Source organism: Miniopterus schreibersii (genome assembly GCF_964146895.1).
Source record: "Miniopterus schreibersii genome assembly, chromosome: 17".
NCBI classification, from domain to species: Eukaryota; Metazoa; Chordata; class Mammalia; order Chiroptera; family Miniopteridae; genus Miniopterus; species Miniopterus schreibersii.
In genome coordinates, this window is record NC_138117.1 from 19,261,680 (window position 1) to 19,283,636 (window position 21,957).

The 21,957-nt window shown below is 41.7% G+C and overlaps 1 protein-coding gene across 5 annotated transcripts in view; it reads left to right on the forward strand.

The window, feature by feature from the left end:
- FAM110B (family with sequence similarity 110 member B) overlaps nt 1-21,957 on the forward strand; it is a 113,105-nt gene that overhangs the window by 34,814 nt on the left and 56,334 nt on the right. Inside the window, exon 2 of one of the 5 annotated variants that reach the window (XM_081117030.1) lies at nt 4,957-5,006. The exons of 3 other annotated variants lie outside the window; for them this stretch is intronic. The gene's annotated coding sequence lies outside the window, so the exon portion shown is untranslated. Of the gene's footprint in view, nt 1-4,956; nt 5,007-19,528; nt 19,797-21,957 lie in introns of those variants that run through there. One more of the 5 variants, XM_081117029.1, reaches the window with a different exon arrangement.

The following is a 21,957-nucleotide window of genomic DNA, read 5'->3' on the forward strand; positions in this document are numbered from 1 at the left end:
AAAATGAGGCCTTGGCTGGCGTTGCTTAGTGGTTTGAAGGTCGGCCTGCACACCAGAGGGTCACAGTCAAGGGCGTGTACCTGGGTAGCAGGTCGGATCCCTGCTCCTGGTCGGAGCCCGTGTGGGAAGCAACCAATCGATATGTCTCTCTCACATGGATGTTTTCCTTTCTCTTCTCTCTCTCCCCTCTCTCTTCTCTCTTAAAAAAGAGAAAAATCAGTGGAAAAAAATATCCTCACTCAAAGAGTGAGGATTTTAAAAAATTTAAATTAAAAGCAAAGTGAGATGCAGAATATTTGTATTTTAGCAATTAATGTCTGCTCTTAAGAAAAGCAGTGGGCAAACATCCTCTAATATTTACTTTTCTTGTAATAATATGTGGATAGCATGTTTTTCTTAATATTCCCTGGGATTACTCAACACGCACATACTAAAGATACTGTATGAAGTAGATAATCAATTACTATTTTGAGGAATAAAAGATGAATACTTTTCCTAATACATGTCATAGAAACCTAAATAAATTGTGATATTGATATTGCTGTTATTGATGTTAACATTAGTAAAATATCATGGAAGGGCTACTTTGTATTTTTAACATTTCTGATAAATATTGCTTATAGATGATGATCCTTAGAATAGTCCCTGTCATTAAATATTTTTATGTTCTGCTTGTTCCCAGATTTCATGACTTTGTAGGGAAGATAGAGATTTCCTTGGAGGCCTCCTGTGCTTTTCTCCCTTTTTCACGTGTTGGTTGCCCATTCATGCCCATGAGCACAGTTGATAATGCTGTGAGGTCCTGTTGGGATAATGTTATTATTTTTATGTGTATGGTTTGAGGTAGGTTTAGATGAAAGCATATTAGTTTTCTATTGCTGCATAACTAATTTCCACAAAATTCCACAGCCATTTCTTAGCCCACAGTTCTAGAGGTCACAGTTGGCCATGGTTCTCGGCTCAGAGTCTCACATTCAAGGTATTGGCCAGACTGCATATCTCAGTTGAACTTTGGGGGAAATCTGTTTCTATGCTCATTGAGGTTTTTGGCAGGACTAAGGTCCCCATTCCTTGACTATGGACCAAGGGATGGCATCAGGTTCTAGATGTTTCTAGAAGCCCTTGCCCTGGGCCTTCTCACGTGCCTTCTCACAGGCTTTCTCACAATATCAGAGCAGGCTCCCTCATGAGATCTCCCTCACTTCTCATCTCTTCGGTTACTCTTCTGTGACCAAGCCAGAGACAACTCTGTGCTTTTAAGGGATTCAGGAGAATAGACTAGGCCCATCAGGGTAATCTTATTTTAAGATTGATGTGCCATATAACATACTTAATCATAGGACTAAAGTCCATTATATCTACTGCCCTGGGATTGGGCAGGGTGTGCACACCAGGGGGTTGGGAATTCCTGCGGGCCTTGCTAGGATTCTGCTTCCACAGAAAGCTCAGTTAAGGTGCTCGGGAAATGCCACATCACCTCCATACTTATAGTACTTTCACTTTGAGAAGCCAAAGACCATGTTTTAAGGACTTTCTTCTTTCTTAACTGTACTGTATTTCTGAGGGAAAGAGAAGTAGTCTGTTCTTCATATAGAGATGTTTTTACAGTCAGTAGGGCTTAGGGTTTGGTGTTTGTGGTTTTATTCATTGATCTGTATTCTTTCAGCCAGTCACCCTGGGGCCTGGCCAGATGAGGACCGAGTGCGCAGTCCTGTAATTAACATAGACACCAGACTGACCCATGTTAAGGGCTTAATCCAGGTTACGAATTTGACTGGCAAGGCCATAGGGAGAGCTGTGAACTTGACAAACTAGGCCATAGGGAGCCGCCCTGAGCTCATGACCGGAGGAGTGATTTGCCAGAATCACTGTTTTTGGCAGGTTAACCTGGAAACTGTATATATGGTTAGAGGGGCAGCCAGAAGTAAAAACCAGCCAGGAATTCAGAAGCGAATGCTCATTTATCAGTGGCAGGGGAGATTTAGAAGTTGATTGTGTTCCTTGAATTATAGTAATAGGGAGGGTGCTAGCCAAATAAATAAAAGAGGGGAAGCTTAAACTAGATGAAAGAGAAAAGCAGGCTGCCTTTTGTGACCTGTGATCACCTGAGTAGCATTCGGTTACTGTTCGTGGAGACCACGTAAGAGTGGTTTTAGGTTGCTTGCCAGGCAAATCGTCACTTTGTTTATAGAACTGGCATTTGCAGTTGGGTTGATGAATACTATTTGAGGTGCATGTACTGTGCATTCTTTTATCGCCTAAAAAAATGTTACTAACCAGAGGCACATGGGGTAAAATGGATACCCAATGTGTATTTTACATGGAGTTAGTTGTACTTCACATTTATAGCATTTGGCCTTGCTGTTTCCCTACTTCTTGCAAAAAAAAAAGCAGTATTACTTTAAGTGAGGTGAATAATGGATCTGTAACATTTATTATTTTAGTGATAGGATGCTCATTGCTTCCGGACACCATACTTCTCTCTCTGCTTAAATCGCCGACTCAGTCACATATTTGTCATTGCCTTGGAGTCAGTATTTATAGGGAGTGTGACTTATTTCCTATTTCCTTCACTGTTTGAAGAATTTTTAAGATTAAAAAAAAACAAACAAACCTAGAAGTCATCTATGAGCCTGGGAAGCAGACAGTGACCATATCTGTTTTCACGTGAGTATAAAATGCTGGTGTTACAAATACTCCATGTGGAGTTCTCAGCCCACAGTCGGCTGATAAAACTATAAATAAACTAAAACTATGTAGCTTTGTTACCATGGGAAGGAGAACACTTAGCTTCATCTTTTGTGACTAAACAGTTCTGATGCAATGCAGGGACAGGAGAAAGAGGTCATGGAAATCTGTATGTAGCACTGGGATTGGCGATGTTGAGAGGCTCACGTGTTTGAAGGAAACCTACATAGTAAATCCTTTATTCATCCAATAACTGTTCATCAGTAACTGTTCTGTGCCAGCTTTTCTGCAAGCCGTCTAGAGAGCAGGAAACAGAACAGAAAAATTCTGCTCTGGCGAGGCTTATATTTTAGTGCGATGAAGCAGTAACACGGAAGGTACAAATATTTACTATTTCAAGTGATAAAAAGTACTGTGGAGGAAAGAAAAGCAGGGATGGGCGTAGATGTATGTGTGTCGGGAGTGGTGTGGTAGCATTGAGAGCCGTGGCAGGCGGAGTTCTCAGATGTCCCTGTACTGGGTGGGGGGACTCTCAGAGTATGTGCCGGTGATGGTTTCACCGCTGTGATTATTAGGTCACCTTACATGAGACTCCATCTCAGTAGGTCCTCCTGCTGGCCTTGAAGAAGTGAGCTGTGAGAGGGCCACAGCAGGACTGCCAGCTGCCTCTAGGAGATGACAGTGGCCCCACTCGCAGCCAGCAGGAAAACTGGGACCTCAGCCCTTGAGCCTCAAGGGACTGAATTCTGCCAGCAACCATGGGAACTCATAGGAGAGCTGGAGCTTCCTAAAGGAAGGCTGCCCAGAGAATACCTTGATTGCAGCCTTGAGAGACCTTGAGCCAGGACCCAGTTAAGCCAAGCCTGGTGCTTGATGGGAGCTGTGAGATAGTAAATGGGTGTGACTTTAAGCTGCAGAGTTTGTGGCAATTTGTTGCACAGCAATAGAAAACTGATGCAAATGAGGGGCCAGGAAGGTGTTACTAGAAGGGGATATTTGAGTTAAGGCCACAGAGGAGAATGTGAACCGGCAGATTTCTGTGGGAAAAGGCCCTAGGTGAAGGGAGCGGCCCCTGAGGCAAAGGGGACCTGGCAGTGCAGGGGAGGGGCAGGTCATGCCCTTGGAAGTGAGGTCAGAGAGTTTGCTTGGAAACAGCGTGGGAAGGGCCACTGGGCTGTTACTTGGGTTTTGGCTTTGGCCTTAAAGGAATGGGAAGTCATTAGAGGGTTTTGGACTGAGTGACATGGTCTGACCATCGTTCTCAAAGGGTCTCTGTGGCTGCTGAGCTAAGGCGGGACGATAGCAGTGAGACAGGCACTGTAATTCAGAGCACAGGTGATAGCGGCTTGGGCCAGGGTCCAGCTGTGCAGGTGGTGAGGAATGGTCAGGTCTGGAAATATTTTGAAAGTTGAGTGTATAGGATTCAGTGACAACTAGGATGTATGGTGTGACAGAAAGAGAAACATGCAGAATGACTCCAGGGTTTCTGGCCAAAGCACCAGGAAGGAAGACGCTACCATTAACTGGCAGAGAAGAGTGTGGTGGGGACAAGTTTGGGACGGGATTCAGCAGCTCAGTTTTGGACCCATAAGTTCGAGCTGCTGATGACATGCAAGTCTGGAGGGCAGGAGAGAAGGTGGGCGGGAGTCATTAGCACATTTGGGAACTGAGACAGTTATTTACAGCCTCTCTCATTCCAGAAAGGTCTTGAGTGGCAACCTGTGGGAGTTTGGGTTTTGAGTGGTTTGCTGTCTGTGATGAAGGTGCCAGCCCATGGCAGCTGTGCTGGCTTGTCACCTGGGCCAGTGAGCAGCAGGGTCAGAGAGCAACAGCATTTTTCTGTATGCACCCTGACTTCAGAAGTCCAGCGTAACTATGCACCCTGCCTGCCGTGCGCATCTGCTCGGACCCAGGGCCAGCGCTCTGCTGAGGACCTTGGCTTAGCGGCTTCATTTGAATACCTTCATTCTTCTCTCACCCACTACAGCACCTTTTTTGTCTTGTTTTTTTCCTTTTCATTTGGGATTATATTTCTTTTTGGCATTTAAATAGTTACCAATCCTGATCTAAAGATTACACTTTAATTCATGTTCCTTAAACTTGTGGACACAAATTCTTTTGTGTCATTTGAGAAGGAGACATCGGGCTTTTCTCTGCTCCCTCGGTGCCTTGTGTGTTTTTCAGAGCGTGGCATTTTCAGTGCCCTTTTGAAGTTGAGTGAAGCAATTGTGCTCTTAAGTGATAGACGTGACTTTTTTCTTTTTTGAGGTGCTTTGGCCCTGTTGAGATCCAGTCCTGGTCAAATGAAGCCTTCCCTTGTAAGTAGAACACTCTCTTTAGCCATCTGGAGTCACACATAGGACATGCTCTGTTCCTGGCTGTGATCAGCATTAACACCTGTGAATGTGCCGTGTGCAGGAAAGGATTAACACCTTCAGATCTTGTTTCATGATAAAAATTAGCAACTTCAAGAAACTCAAGAAACATTTGCCACATCTAACATTATTCAATTGCACATAAGGGGTTGCTTTTTTAGGTTTGTCTGGGGGTTTTTGTTTTTTTTTTTTGCTCGGAAGTATCAGTTTCCAATATATATTAAAGACCAGATTCTACACTGTTTTAGTCTAGTCTATGTCAGAAGTTGGCAAACCATGGGCCAAATCCAGCCCACTGTCAGGTTTTGTAAATAAAGTTTTATTGGAACACAGTCATGCTTATCTGTTTATGTGTTTATTGATAGGCTGGTTTCATGCTGCAGTGGCACAGTTGGGACTCTTTGACCTGCAAAACTTAAAATATTCGCTGTGACCTTTTACAAAAAAATTTGCCAACCTCTGGTCTAAAATACAGAACTTTTTTAAAACTGAAAGTTTTCAGTCAGAAAGTAATTTTTGGAATAATTCGTATCTCTAGCTTTTTAAAGTTGTCAGGACACATCCATTAAGAGAATAGCTAGTGGTTATTTTAATAAAATTTAAATGTTGGTTAGAGTTTTAGTACCATTTCAATTTCTACCGGTTATCAAAATCTATTTAATATAAGAAGCATTATGTGTGGAAATGTAAAATAAAAAGCACCAAGTCACTCTAAAAGAGAACACTGACATTTCTATGTAAACCATAGGGCTTGATAACATTTAAAACTGAAATCTTCCTGAAGGCATAATTCGAATGTCTCCTGAGGTCTCCCTTATAAATCCCCCAAGATGATATGCTTATGGCCTAAAGTGAAGGCTGAGTTTGCTTTTACTCACATCAGATGAGAGCTTAGTTTGCATAGATTCCTGTGTGTGCATGTGTCTGTGATGATTTTTATGCTTTTCTGGTAGGTTAATTAAATTTCTGTACTGATACATACCTTATTTAAACTGCTTTTTCATTTTTCATAGGCTTTTCCTTGTACGTGTGCCCCAGTGTGACAAGGATGAATCCCCTCTGTCCCAGCACTCTCTCCATCCCCATTCCTAGGGCAATTGCAGGCTATGGTCATGCCACCCGGACCCTGAGAGAACTTTCTCTCCTTGGCTGTCTTGTGCTTTGGGGGCTGAGGCAGAACACAGGGCTCAAGGTGAGGAAGCCTAGGCTTTCAAGTGGGAGTGGGCTCTCTTTCTTTCCTGTCCAGAGCTGGTAAATTAGGGCAGCAGAGGGGTTGTGTCAAATGATGCAAGATCTAATTACTGCTTGATTTATAGCCACATGCCCTGAGGACCGAGTTCATTGCCATGAAAACAGCTCGGCTGGTCTGGGCTGCCTGGAGGGCTCTGCTCCCCTGCTGGCCCCTGCTGTGGGTCGGTTGCTTGTCTCCTTGGTGAGACCAGTGGGCAGCTCACACATCCACAGCCCTGGGCAGCCAGGTGAGGGCTCCCAGAGCACAAGATGCTGCACGGCTGAGGAAATGCTGGGCTTCAGTGTAAAGTACCTGAGAGGAGTGGGAGACACACACACACTTAGACAGCTAAACACACAGTTTCAGCAAGTCTGCTCCTCTGTACTTACTGTGGATTGGGAAATTAGACTGTAGCTTATTTTCCTAAGCAATAAAGCTAAGGGCTCTGCCCGTTTCATTATTCTTATTTTTTCTACTGCTGTGACTCAAGCTTGAGGATCCAAATTCTCCAAAACAGACTGTTTTAAATGGAGGGTTTCCCATTTCTGACCCTCTCAGCCCCCCACCCCCCCCAGTCACCCTTTAAATGTCCCAGGAAGGCTCCGGGGCTTAGAAACAACAGTGCGGCTTCATGGCCCAGAGGCATGTGTTGGGGTTGACTGCAGGTGTGCCCCCGATTCCTGATTCCGCCACTCACTGGCGGTGCCTCGAGAAGGTTATGCCCTGTCATTCCGTCTCTGCTGTAACGTGGTGATGGTAGTGTCTGCTTCTTGGAGTCCTGCGAGAATTAAATGAATGTGTTTGGGTGCGGGACCAGGCACGTGGAAGATACTCAGTAAAGGTTAGCTGTTCTGGGCCATGCCCGAGTGGAAGACTGACCTCATGCTTAGACTGTATGGCTTGGAGTTGTCATAGTGCTATCAATGGGGACAGTTTTCCCCGTGGGGACAGGTATTTTATCCTGTGCGTCTGGGTTTTTAATTTTTTTTGAAATTTTTTTCTTCAATTACAATTGACTTGCAATATTATTTTATATTAGTTTCAGGTGTACAGCATAGTGGTTAGACATTTATATAATTTATGAAGTGATCCCCCAGTAAGCCTAATACCCACCTGGCACTATACACAGTTATTACAATATTATTCATTATATTCCCTGTGGTGTACTTTACAGCCCCGTGACTATTTTGTAACTACCAATTTGTGTTTCTTAATCCCTTCACCTTTTCTCACAGCCCCCAAGCCTCCTTGCCTCTGGCAACCATCCCTTTGTTGTCTGTATCTGTGAGTCTGTTTCTGTTTTGTTTGTTCATTTATTTTGTTCTTTAGATTCTACATATAAGTGAGATCATGTGGTATTTTTGTATAGTATATTTATATAAAATATGTATTAATTTCTTCCAGAAAACTGCTTTATTATAAGCATGAGACAAAGAAAAGAAAAATTGGTTAGGTAAAAGCTGAAGAGGCAAAAGTAACTGGAGAAAAGGCCCTTTAAATGAGTGTTACCAGTGGTTAACTTCATTTATTTTATTTATTTATTTTTAATATATTTTTATTGATTTCAGAGAGAGGGAAGGAGAGGGAGAGAGAGAGATAGACATCAATGATGAGAGAGTCATTGATCAGCTGCAGCCCGAAACCTGGGCATGTGCCCTGACCGGGAATCGAACCCTGATCGCCTGGATCCTAGGTCAATGCTCAACCACTGAGCCACGCCCGGCTGGGCAACTTTAAAATAAGCTTACTAGGGGTTTACAAGTAGGAAAAATATTCTCAGTTCCTGATAAAGTAGTATGAATATAAAGGCACAGTCAAATTTTCAAATAAGTAAACTATAATTATTGTGAATTCATGTAGAATTGAGTCATTTTTTCTTATATGTACATAGCACATTACATATAAGAGCTCAAAAGGTTCAGAAGAATTTAAAATAAAAATAATTTAGTAAGATATCAAATTAATAAAGTCATTTTAAAACTTTGTAGTAAGACTATATTTATAATACTGTTGTTGTTTTTAATGTAATATGGGTGTGTTTTTAAGTAAAAGTTGCAGATCTTAAGCTTACACTTTGAGAAGTTCTGCCAAATATATACACTTAACGTAACCACCCTAATAAAGATATAAAACATTTCCACTACTCCAGCAGATTCTCTTTTGCCACCTTCTAGTTGCTCCCCCCCCCCCCCAGGAGAAATCATTGTTCTGATTTTTATCACCATAAAGTAGTTTTGTCTGCTTTTAACTTTACCTCAATGGACTCTACTGTAGCCAATACCCTTTGTGCTGGTTCCTTTCATTCAGTATCATGCCCTGGAGATTCATCCTTAGTCTCAGTAGCTCCTTCCTATTGCTGCATAGTATCCCGTGTGTGCATATACCTCAATTTGTTTATCTGTTCTTCTGTTAATGGATGTGTGGATTGTTTCCAGGTGGGCAGTTGGAATAAAGTTGCTACAAACATTGTTGAACAAGTCTTTTGGGGGATATATGTTTTCCTTTATCTTGGGTGGAATTGCTGGATCATAGGTAAATATTCAATTGTCTTCATACTTTCCCATTAGTGGTGTATGAAGATTCCAGTTGTTCCACAGCCTTGCCAACACTTGGTATTGTCTTTTCATTTTTAGTGATTCCAGTGGCTATGAACTAGTGTCTTATTGTGGTTTTAATTAGTATTTCCCTCAATACTAATTTAATTAGTATTTCCCTCATGTTTTTATAGGTCTTCTGTATGGCTTCTTTTGTGAAGTGTCCAAGTTTCTGCCATTTTTTACAATTATCTTTTTGATATCGACTTGTAGTTCTTTATTTTTTTCTGGCTAAAAACCCTCTTTCCATGTATGCATTGGATATAGTTTCTTTCATTAGTGTTTTGCCTTTTCCTTTTCTTAACTGTCGTTTGCTGAGCAGAAGTTTTAAATATTTTTAGAGAACAATCTGCCATTTTTTTTCTTTTTACATTTAGTCTTTTTTCTGATTCTAGGAAATTTTTACCTGCTACAAGATTGCAAAAATATTCTCCTCTGTGTTTTTGTAGAAGCTTTGTAGTTTAAGTTTTTAACGTTTAGGTCTAAGACCTGACTCAGGTTGATATTTCTGATGTGAAGCAGTGGTCAGGGTTTACTGTTTTTTCAAGGGGATATCCAGTTGTCCATCATTACTTGTTGTAAGTACTTTTCATTCTCCATTGAATTGTCTGAGTTCCTTTGTCAAAAATTAGTTGTACATTTGTGGATGTGTTTCTGGACCCTCTCTTCTGCTTCATTGATCTGTTTATACTTATTCACACCACTGTATTGGGATTTCATTGTCCTTATGAAAGAGCCTCCCATTCTTGTCTGGGTGAAGGACACTTTCTTCCCGCTGGGAGCACAGATGAACCACCATCTAGGTCCTCCCAGTTTGAATTTCCACAAAATGTGAAACATCACTAATACATCTCCTTGACATGGAATTTCGCAAGTAGAATGTGTTTTGCAGTTGGATGACTTCAGTTTGTTCAGATTTAAAAATTTTTTATGTAATCCATTTCATTTCACTGCAGTTTCGGTCCAAGAAAAATGCTGAAATTTGCATGAAGGAATCAGTGAGCACAAACTATAGAGCAGCTCAAAACAAAAAGTATATCCAACAGGATAAGTTAACTGAAATTCCAGTTAATTTCACACAACTGAGACCAACCAGTGTTTAAAATAACAATGCTTTAATATTGCTTTTTCTTGGTTGCCAGTGGAGTTTTTGGTCTGCCTCCCCCCTCCCCCCCCCAAATACATTCTCCCAAACAGTGCATAGTACACAGCATATTTTGAGAGGACAGAAATTAAATTATTTTGTAGAAAGAAAAAAAAAGACATAGAGCCTGGCCAGGGGTTGCTCAGCGATTGAGCATCAACCTAGGATCCAGGCGATCGGGGTTCGTTTCCCGGTGAGGGCACATGCCCGGGTTGTGGGCTCCATCCCCAGTCGGGGGATGTGCAGGAGGCAGCCAATCAATGACTCTCTCATCATGGATGTTTCTATCTCTCTCTCTCCCTTCTTCTCTCTAAAATCAATGAAGATATATTTAAAAAAAAAAAAAAAAAGACATAGAAAAAAATCTGTTCCACTGCTGGAAATAAGGGCATTTTTAGAAAAGTAGTAATTGCAAATCAAAAAAATTTTTCTTTTTCTGTTCTTCCTCTCTTGGCCTGTCCCCGGCTAAGGTTTGAGGCAGGAGCCCGGTGCCCTTCTGTGCAGGGCTCTGGCTCTCTCACCTGGAGCATCTCAGGGAGTTAGAGGACTAATTCTCATCAACTTAATCATTCAAAGCTACCAATGGAGAGCAAGGCCTGTAAGATTTTCCCACTTTGCCCAGAGAAGCCAGGGTCCACTCGTTTGTGTGAATGAGCTGTGCCCATTGTAGACAAAATAAAATTAGCTAAGACCCACCCCCTCCTCCACCAGCCCACCCCTCCCTCAGGATAAGGGAACACCAGGCACCATGTAGTTAAAGCCTTGAACTGACTCATATCCCACATTCAGATTGTTTTTGCTCTTAAACAAGAACAAAAACAAATGTGAAAGTTGTGTTTACCCTTGGTGGGAAGACAATTAAACTGTAAAATCTTTCATCTATAAAATGCACAAATGCCATCAAGAAATCAGGTGGGCCGTTTCTCTTGATGCCCTCTGGACTCCTGCCACGCTTTGCCACTCACCTGCTAGGTACGCTGTGGCATTTGTTCCCATTAGAGAGCATTTCTGCAGTATTAAAAAGCCTCCTATATAATTTCGCACGCAAACCGCTTGTGTAGGCTTGACGCAGACTTTGAGATCAAAAGCGTTCATCACGCGCTAGTCCGCGTACGAGGAACTGCAGCTTTCCTCTCCGTTAGAGCACCTGCCTGCAGGGGAATTAAAATAGCTGCTCCCTGAATGGGAGCATTGACTTGGCAAAGATATGAGCAGTCATTCAAGAGGAATGTAATTGAATACTTGAAATTTAAATTAGCTTGTAGTCTGACTTTGAAAATAAAGTTAAAGAGAAACCCAAGAAAGTTTCCATAAGGTGAATTAATGTCCTTCAGATCGCTTGTGAGTAACACACACGATAAAAGTAATACGTGATGAATCTTATCTTTCCCATGGTACCCCAATACTCGGATACCGCTTAGAGAAGGTGCCCTACATAGAGAGGACCCATGTCTGCAAAAATGACTTTCAAATAGCACCAGATTTACACACTGGCCCAGTCACGTTTGGAGGAAAACTTTTTCCTTTGTTGTGTCCATAAAGCATAAATTGTTAAGCTGAGAAACTACCTTAAATAAGTGACACAGATTTGCTTCTTTATTTAGAAACTATTCAGATGCTCAGATTTACAAAAGATTCTTTCTCTTCCAATAGCTTCTTCCTCATTCTCGAAGGACACAATATTTTTCCTGTTAAAGTCACTGAGTGGTAAATGTTTCCTGGAGGAGAACACTTGTTAAACCAAAAAAAGTCCCATCGTTGTTGTCACTGCCTTTAATGGGATTACATAATGAAAAAATACTTCTTTGCTCTAAAAGAAAACATGAAAAAAGAAAACATGGGAAAGGATGTCTACATACACATGAAAATAGAAACAGGAGAAAATAGAAACAGGGAATCTAGGTACAGAACACTGGTCACCATTTATAAAAAACAACATTCAAAACAGAAACTTTGGGGTGTATGTGATTATTTTCAGTAGGGGGGAAAACCTTGGCTTTATAGGTACTCACACACTCAGCTGCAGAATTGGAATACAGCTCAATTTGCTTCAAGGCAAATTTCTGTTAAACAACTCTCATTTGCATATTAATTTCTATTGTGGAACTTAAAAATTGGTCCTAGATATATAATAAAATTACCTTTAAAATGTACACATATAAATGGAAGTATCTTCCTGGCAAAACCATCATCAAACCATTATTTATTAATGATAAGGAGCTGTGTGGTTCACAAGGTTTTTTAAACTGTGAAAGTAAAAATAGAGTTCATAGAGGCAGACACGCCGAAAGGTGATTTCTATTTTAAACTCAATTCCCACTATATTAGTAACAATCCATAGAGCTTCAGAAACTTGCCAAGGTTCCAGTCAATTTTGAATCATGCTAATGTTTCTAACTTCATATCCAAAGAAATTATTTTCCATTTTCTCCATCACTTAAACTTACTGGCTTCTTTCCAGATATTTGGACCTGGCCATATCTTCCAAGTGTACAAGAATGCCTTTAGATAAAAGGAGAAAATTACCCAAATAACTATGGGAAGGAGTATCTAAGCCGTACTTAGCAGTGAAGACTTGCATCTGTGCCAACAGAGGCTCGCCCTAATGTTTAATAATAATCAGCAAATTGGCTGATAATCCAGGCTGAACTTTTGGTTCCCACCGTAGTGGTTTGATTTATGGCTGGGAACGATTAGCACATCAAAATCGTATTTGCTGATGGTGCCACTTACTAGCTGGTTAACAGCTAAGCTGCACCGCGTAGACTGGCTGTAGGACAGATCCAATGACCAGGGCAGGTGAGGCAGCCAGAATCTTCGAGCCTGAGACTTTAGAAGGGCTACTCGTTAAAAACTTACCACCCATAGATTTTTCCATGGGTGGGAAAAAATAAAGTTTTAATAAACAATTTATGTTCAACATTAGTAATAGCACAGTAGAAAAATTAAACAATTCAGTCAAGTCAACTATGCAGAGACAAGAATTAATCACAGTGTGGCATTGCCCCTAGATATTTTCTCTATGTGTATACACAGAGATGTATGTATATATACACAGAGAGATCATTTTAATGAAAATGGAATCATAATATACATTGATTTATGACTTTCACTTAATACTCGGCTATATTTCCATTTAATAAATTTTCTTTCATAATATATATCACTTTTGAAGAACTGTATAACATTCCATTAATTTTTATTTATACAGCATCACTTATGCAATTAGTTGTCTATTGTTGAAAAAAATTTTCAGTTTCTGTATTTGTTCTAGAAAGTATGTTGTAATAAATACCTCTTTTCTATACTTTTTGCACATTTCCCCTATTTTTCCTAATTAATATTTGTACATGATTCCAACTATTTCCTTAGGATGTTTTCCCAAAGTGAATGGCCAGGGGTAAAATTTGTAAAATTTTCAAGAACTTTTTCCAAATTGCCCCAGGAAAAAGTTGTACATATTTAAGTTCCAGAATTTCTAGATGTTATTAACAAACTCTTAACAGTATAACACGCTCCATCTGGGTTGTGCTCAGGCGTGATGGTTCTGTGTTTATACTATATATTTCTTTTTCTGGGTCAGGAAAAGGTCAGAGAAGGGGACAGCTTTTCTAATAACATTAATATCATTTGGCCTGGATGTTTTAATTTTGTCATCAGCCAAGCAGGAAGAACTTAGATAATAGTCTGCAAAATGTTGGGCACTCCCTAAATGCTTTCTTTGTAGAGTAACTCATTTCTTCATCCTCATGTTACAGATGAGAGAATTCAAGCAAAGAGAAGTTAAGTAATGTACCCAAAGTTACCAGCTGGAAAGTAGCTACATCAGGATAAGATATAATTCTGTAGAAGATGAGAAGTATATTGTTCTAGCAAGAAAATTTCTCCCAAGAAGTATCATTCAGGATATAACCTTGGAAGTTTTGATATGACCTATTTTCAAGACAGCTATCCCTCCACCTCTGCTGACTTTAAGAGGGTCAGAAAGGCACAAGATGAATTTCATAACAAATCATGTTCTTGTAGTTACATATTTGCTTAGATAAAAGTCTAATCTTTCAAAGTTTGTAACGTTAAAACACAATGATGAACATTCATGCCATGCATACTTGCAGTTCTTCCGTGAAGTTTTTGCTTAAAATAGCAGCCTGTGTTACTCATGGGAGATTATATGCCTTGATCTTGGACAGTGGTATAGAGGTGCACTCAAGAACTGGTGTTGATGCTATACAGAACTATTAAAATTCTAGGAAACGTTATTTAACTGAAATTTGTAGGCGTTCCACTTTGGGAGACAAAGCTGAAATGTAAGGCATTAATCCATTTATTGTAATTTATGGTCAGTAGAGAGAGGGTCCAATCCTGGGTCCTTTCCATAGTACAGAGAGTACTGTGACCTTCCGGTCTATGGGATGGTGCTCCAACCAACTGAGCCACACCAGCCAGGGTAGCAACATTAATTTTTAATTGCCAGAATGCCCATTCGTGCAGGACACTCTGCTGTCCACCTGCCATTTGGACACGCGTGTTCTAATACCCACAGGTACTTACACCTGTATGAAATGTCCATGTGCGTCCTACCTCATCAGCTCACAAACGAACCCACGTTTGACTTGGAGATCTGTATGAATGTGAATGAAAGGAAGGTGGGGGCTTGCGGATGGATGCAGTGTGGGAGGCGGTCAGATAGCCAAGGTGGCCAGGACTTCTGTTCTTAATTTGGTAGCAGCAGCTAGCCATTCGAAGCAAGCCTCCATGACCAAGGGCCTCCCAAGCTGGCCTCCCCTCAAATTCAGCACTCCTTGGTGTCTTGTTGCCTAGCCTTCCGTCTCTCTTCACCAGTGCTGTAAACTGTGAATCACTAGAAGGGGAAAAAGGTGATGGCGTAGGCAAGGCTTTGAGGAGACACTACAAGGTGCCCAACTGGATTATAAGCCGCGCCCCACAGAGAGAACTCACACGGGCTGTTTACGTAGCCTGGTAAGACACTTGTCCAAACATAATCATCTTTCTCAGCGGGAGGCTTCCCAGGAGGCCTCAGAGCTAACTCCACAATGTGTCCCGCACTGACATACAAAGGATCCTCTGAGGCCCCGTTCAGGCAGGGGGGTCACTTTGTGGTAAACAGGGCAGGATGCTGAGAATCTGAAAAGAGGGAGCCGAGAGCTGCGCATAGCTGTTGGAGCAGCTGGAGTAATTTCCAGCAGCCTGATTCAGCTTTGCCCAGACCATCCACGTTACAATTGCATTGAGCACCCCATATGCCACATTCTTTATACATATAAAAAAAAGCCAATGGGTGGGTGTTCTGAGCAGAGAAAGAAGGGGCACCAATTACCGATACGCTTGCCCAGCAGTTGTCCTACTCCTGGTAACCAGAGAGACTTCGATAGCCTGGGCATCCATTCCTTTTCTTGGGGGGTGGGGGGGCGGTGCTAGAGCCCCTCATGTGGGCCTAGGGAGCCACTAGTTAGCATGTCTGCCCATTTCCACATGCGGTGAGTTTGTGTTGGTGGCCAGAAACACCACAGTGGAAATGCTACAAACTGTCTATTCCATCACTCACTGGCCCACCACTCTTTACGGGGACCATCCAGGACTGCTGGCACCTTCTCCCTCTCTTGGCAGAGCTGGGGTGTAGAAGTGCTTTGGGGGAACCCCAGAAAATGGGAGAAATGTCATTCTTGGTGGCCCAGGTTGTGATCGGGCCTCCCCACACCCAGGTCGCTGTTCCTCAGAGCAGAAACCACTGCCCTGGGTCCCTTCCAGCAAGATGGAGCTTCCCAAACACCTGAAACTGAGACACTTCTGGTCAGAGCATCCTGACCAGCCTGAAGTTATGGGGGAGCCATGATTTATTTTTAGTGCGTGAGCCCGTTTTCTTTCCCAAGGGGAGAAAGCTGTAACAGTTCTGTATGGAAGTTCTCAATATACAGGCTTTCCTCTCTTCATCCTCCAAGGTTAGATCTGTGGTGACTGCCTGTTTCTACTTGCCCAGTGCCCCAAATGTAAAATATACAGGTTTTTATTCTTTGTGCAATGAAGGGTAATCGAGGGTTTTGACTTGGAACGTAATGGGAACCTGTCACTAGAAAGAACTGGGAGGAATGAATCAGCAATCAGATTTCCACAGGGCTTTGACCTACCCCTTTCCTCCTCTCGTGAGAGCTGTTTGTAGCTGTCCACACTCCATCCTGTGTCCCCTGGTCCTGGGCTCTCCAGGACCTTCGCAGCACCCTTGGCTTTCACCCACACTCCAGCCAGAAGCCTCCTTCAGCCTCAGACCCAACTCTCCAGGCTCTCCACGCCCACTTACATGTTTTCACAGCAGCCGGCACTTCCCAGCAGTCTCCCCACCATACCCACTCAGTTAATGAGTCACTTAATGTTTATCTCCCTAATTAGATTGGACGCTCCCTTGGGAATCAGACCACTGCATTCTGTATTCCCAGCATCCAGCACAGTCCTGGCACATAGTAGGTGTCTAAAACAATTGAGTAAATGAATGCTTCTTCAGGAAGAGTTGATTGAAGTTCCGAGACAACAGTGCTATTGCAGAGGTTAGAATATAAAAGATTACCAATTAACTGTTACTCAGTTCCAGACAAATATTGGTTCTAAGTGTGTGGAAAGATAAGACTTAAGAAAGGGCAGTGGCCTCCGTTTCTTAGAACGCGCGTCTGCTTAATGTCTTATACAGAACAGGCATGAGACAAATTAAGCAAACAGCTTTTTAAAAGTGCCCTTATTTTTGAGCTTGCAGTCTGTTAAATGAAGAGGAAGGCAGAGCTGTTGGCTGTTTCCTAAATAAATGCCTGGAAGTGTTACTAGTCTGTATCCTGGCAGCCTCCAGGGAGCTGTGCCTTAGGCCAAATCACAGAAGCCAATTCCTCTTGGAGTTTTAGCTCCTGATAATGGTGATTGTGCTTTGATAGTTCACCTGGACGAAGTCGAGGTAGCACACACAGCGTTTTTTCCTTTAGCAGGCGTGTCTCCATCTGGTTTTGCAAGTTTGTGTTCGTGTCTACATTTGTACACAATTTTTCACTCTTGAACTAATGGACCATGAGTTTCTTTGCTTTCTTTCCCTTGAAGTTTATGAGCCATACCGTTCCTTTCCCTGGTTTATTTCGCTAACAGTCTATGGTATACAAAGGTTGAAGAATGAAAAATGCCTCTGAGTCCGTATTCCTTTTCCATGGCTACTAATTAATCCCGGGGAATATTTGGTTTCTTAGAGTAGATCATAACTGTTGTTGAGGATGATAGCGTTTTGTAAAGGTTTTCAAGTAAAAATCAAAGCAAAATAAGACTACAAAAATGAGACGTTTGCATAGTATCACTGGATTGGAGCTTGACTGGTAGAGCACACCAATTTCTGGGAATTATGGAAAATAAATTTTAAAAAATGTTTTTAACCCTCACCCAAGAACATATTTTTATTGATTTTTTAGAGCAAGTGGAAGGAAGCGGGAAGGGGGGGAGAAAGAGAGAGAGAGAAACATCGATGTGAGAGAGAAACATCAGTCAGCTGTCTGGGGTATGCCCACCTACTGGGGATGGAGCCCTCAGCCTAGGCCTGTGCCCTGACTGCCAATCGAACCTGCAACCTTTTGGTGACAGGATGCTGCTCCACCCGACTGAGCCACCCGTCCAGGGCCTGAAAATAAATTTAACATATTAATAGATTTGATTAATATCACCCCAGGACTGTTAAATTCGTAGAACATAGTTAGAAGAAAGGGAGTATTTTAAATTTAACCAAACGCCTCATTATAAACTTAACTCAACTTATATTCCATAGAAAACTTTTCAAATGTATAACATCATTTAATCTGTATTGCAAGTCATTGGTGAAACATAATTATAAGCCTTTAATTTCCTGAAAATCCCGTTTAAGATTGGTTCATATAGAATTAAGTGAAGTTAGTGACTATGATATAACCAAAAAGAAGTTGGGGAAGTAATTTTTGTTACCGCAGTGAATACTTATAACAGCTCTGTATGATTAATCAAGTCTGCCACCAGCTTGTCACTATCAATTACTTCTAAATGGTGTTTCTGACAAAACTGTACAACAGAGAAGTGCTTAGACACTTCTTTTTTGAGTAGTGTGTTACTGGAAAAGAAGGTAGACAATATGGTGTGGTGAAAAGATTGCTGCTATTAATAATAGCTTACTTTAGAACTCAGTCTGTGCCAGGCCCTGTCCTAAGTGCCTATAGCTCATTGTCAGTCCTGCAAGATGTCTCCCATTGCTGCCTCTGAGACACAGAGAAATCCAGTCACTTGTCCCAGGTCACACTGGTAGGAAGCCGCTGACCCAGAATTTAAACCCAGGTAGTGTAGCTATTAGAATGTATGCTTTTCGCCTGTGTGTCAAACTGCCACTCATAGGATTTAGCTTCTAGAACTAATTTTACCATTAAACTGCACAATGGGCAAACTTTTTTATTATTGAAAATAGATGATGGTATTTAGAGTATAAAAGTTAAAGGCTTATGAAAACTCAAGGAGGTCTAGGGGCATACGAGCAAGAAGTACACAGATCATTTCCTTAAGAGATAAATTTTCATGTACACAATGCAGTCTTGTAAGCTTCTCAATATGACCAGGAAAAATTCTATTTTGGTCCAATATATTATTAAACTATATCATCAAGTTTGGTTTGATTATCATAAATCATAGAAGTCAACAGAATTTACTTTGCAAATTGGATTTCCAATTTTTTTCTTAGTATGAGTTTTACTCAACTTTAGTCTCAGAACAGATTCAAAACAAGGTATCCTATTTGATAGCTGGTCATCATTTTAGGCTTAATCTAGGCAAATTATTTAATACTTTATTGAACATCATACAAAAACTCCACAGTAATTTTAACTCCATAATAATTTTACCTGGATTCAAGAGCAGACAGATTTCTTTAATTTTTGCTTTTACACTGATATCTGATATCCCTTTCCATCTTTTATATTCATCTGAATTATTATTCATCACTGTCGTCAAGATTAGGATTTTTGACACCTTGGTTAGCACTTTTCCACTGTGCATGGAAATTTGCATGGTATTTCAAAGTATATTGGAGACTAATTAGCACTTTAGGACAACTAAGTGGCAGATTGCACATCAGGACAAATAAAATAAGACTCAGATTTTATAGCACTAGCCCTAATATTGTCGTATTGATTTTATCATTTATTCCTCAGCGCTGGAATCTGTAGTGTAAGTCAGCCAGCAGGACTCTCCGTTAGGCTTAACCACTCTTTGTTTCTCTGGATTCTTGCAAAACAAGAATGCACTTTAAAAATCACTTACAGTTTCTAAGATGACACATTAAGCCTCAAAATGATAAGAAATCAAGACGCTTTTGTCCACGGGGTTTAATTTATTAAAATGTCCTTTGCTCGTGTGCTTTGCTCCAATAGCTGTGTGCTGGCAGACCGGCTATAATTAGATTAGCAGCCTGCTAAGGGCTGGTGACAGCCTGCGCCTCAGCGAGCATGTGCTGGATTCCGCCTGCGCCGCCCTCATTGGCTGCGAGCTCGCTGCTCGCCACTTGGATAGGTTTGCCCCGCACTCTTTATGCGGTGGGGACATGGAAACAGAGACACTCCGCTGCGCTCTGGCCGCCGTGGAGGTGCCTAGCTGGGGAGGTTAAAGGAAGGAGGAGGCACGGAGGAGAAGGCGTTCTTCTTTGTTGTAGAGCATCGGCAGTCACCCACTGCCAGCTGCCAAGGAGATCAGGGAGGAAGTTTCAGTTCATGGTAATTACTCTGAGCCTTTATCTCGCAGGAAAAGCACAGCCATGCATGCGATGAAGCGAGTTCATGTCATCTGTTTAATCGGATCGTGCTTTTTTGTTAATAGCATGCATAGTCCGGCATCCCGTACCAAAAGATGCCCCCCCTCCGGAGAAGGCTTGGCTGGTAAACAGCTACTCCGTTCATAAAAGATTATTGTTTTTACCTGGATTCAAGAGTGCATGTGCTGGGGAGTGATTCTTATTGGTTCTCTTCTGTTTTGGAGAGCCCTGTGTTGCATCGGTTTTAGGTGTCTTAGGAGGTGCGTTTCAGTATCCGGTTGACTTTGTATGCATTGAGTCCAGGCTCTCCTGAATAATAGCAATCTAGCAGAGTTCAGGGAAACACACTTTAATTAGGACAGGGCAGCAATTCTCCTGGTGTCAGTGCAGGGTCCTGGGGGAAGTAATGTGCTATTGTTTCTTCAAAGATGAGTGCAGCCTTCATTTTGGATGGTTTTCTTTGTTTCACCTTTTGTAGTTTTCTTTAAGCCTATTTAACATAGAGAATGATAGCATGTTCCGTTCTGCCAAAAATATGTTTAGGTGTGTATGCAGCTGTGCCTAAGAGATAATTTTTGACTCCGGGCTTTGTTTAACGGGGATGTTGCTTTTGGAGTTGAGATTAATCACAGGAAGGTGGGGTTCTTGCCACTTGGACTAATGTTTGACAACATTTTAAAATTTCTGTTCATGGCTGTCTGGATTATTTTCCAAATCAAACAATAAGTAATCTTAAAATTCTGTAATAAAGATGGTACATTCTGAAGGAAAATATTTAAATGGCCAAGGCTGAGCTTAAAGAAACCCAAACAAGTGCAATGATTTTGCTTCTCCGTGTGCCTTCTCCATGGAGTTTCATTCTTTCAGAAGATCCCCCTGCTACCATTTAGTCCTCAAACTTAAAAATTGATGTTCTTACCGTATCAGATTGTGGAGACCACAGAAACTTGTGTATTGAGTCACCAGTCACACGGCTGGCTGGCTGCCACCATGCGTCTGGTATCAGTGGAGAGCCCTGCTGATACCTGAAAGCCGCCAGGAATTATTTCCCTGCTCCTGAAAAGCCAAACGTTGCCATTTAAGTACTTTGTTAAAATAACTGCTTTGACTTAGAGCTGTGTACTGGTTGGTTACAGGGGGTCGGTATAGTCTTTGGTAGAGGAAAACTTCAGATCACTAACTCTGCTTCACTGCCCCTCCCAAGCTCCCTCCTTATTCCCTCCTGAAGGGTAATAAATCATCCAATGTAATATTTCACTCAAAATCAGTTTTAAGGAAAAAATAAGGAATATTATGAAAGTTTGCCATTTACTGTAATACAGTATCATCTATAATAAGAAAGTTTGGTAGTCATGCATTGTGATACAGGATCTCTGTGACTTCAAGCAATCTGCAGTGTTCAGTTTTGAGACACCATGTGTGCTGAAGTGAACATGAGAAGGGGCGCTCTACTGAGCACCTACTTCTTCTTTGGACTCTTCGTAACAAACCCCACCTCGTTCTGATTTCAGAAGGTCGCAGAGCAGTGGTGGAAAGCACAGTTTTGACTACAGTGATGTTGCTCTTCTTTACCTGTCCAGACCCCGCTCTCCGGGTTCACTCCCTCACTCTGTGCTTCTTGCTGTGGACAGGAAGATAACCTTTCTCTGAAGCCACAGTTAGGCTTGGACACTCGTTTGGGGAAGAAAAAATTGATGCCATTCCATAATTGTCTCCCCCTCTTCATCTCCTGAAATACTTCCTAAATTACCTTGGTCTTCAAGAATTTCTAAGAAGTAGGCTGCCTTAAAAATAAGTTATTGTCACCCTGGCCGGTGTGGCTCACTTGGCTGGGTGTCCTCCTGTGCACAGAAAGGTGGTTGGCTCTATTCCAGGTCAGGGCACAGGCCTGGGTTGTGGGCTCGACCCCCAGTAAGGGGTGTGCAGGAGGCAGCTGATCAATGTTTCGCTTTCACATCGATCTTTCTCTCTCTCTAAAAATAAATTTTTAAAAAATCTTTAAAAATAAATTATTGTCCAAGGTAAACATTGCAAACCACCTTTTGTGAGCATAGCACCGTTAAGCTGAGTGCCACTGGAAGCTGTGGGGAGTGTTCTAAGTGTTGTTGACTCTCAAGGGTTGG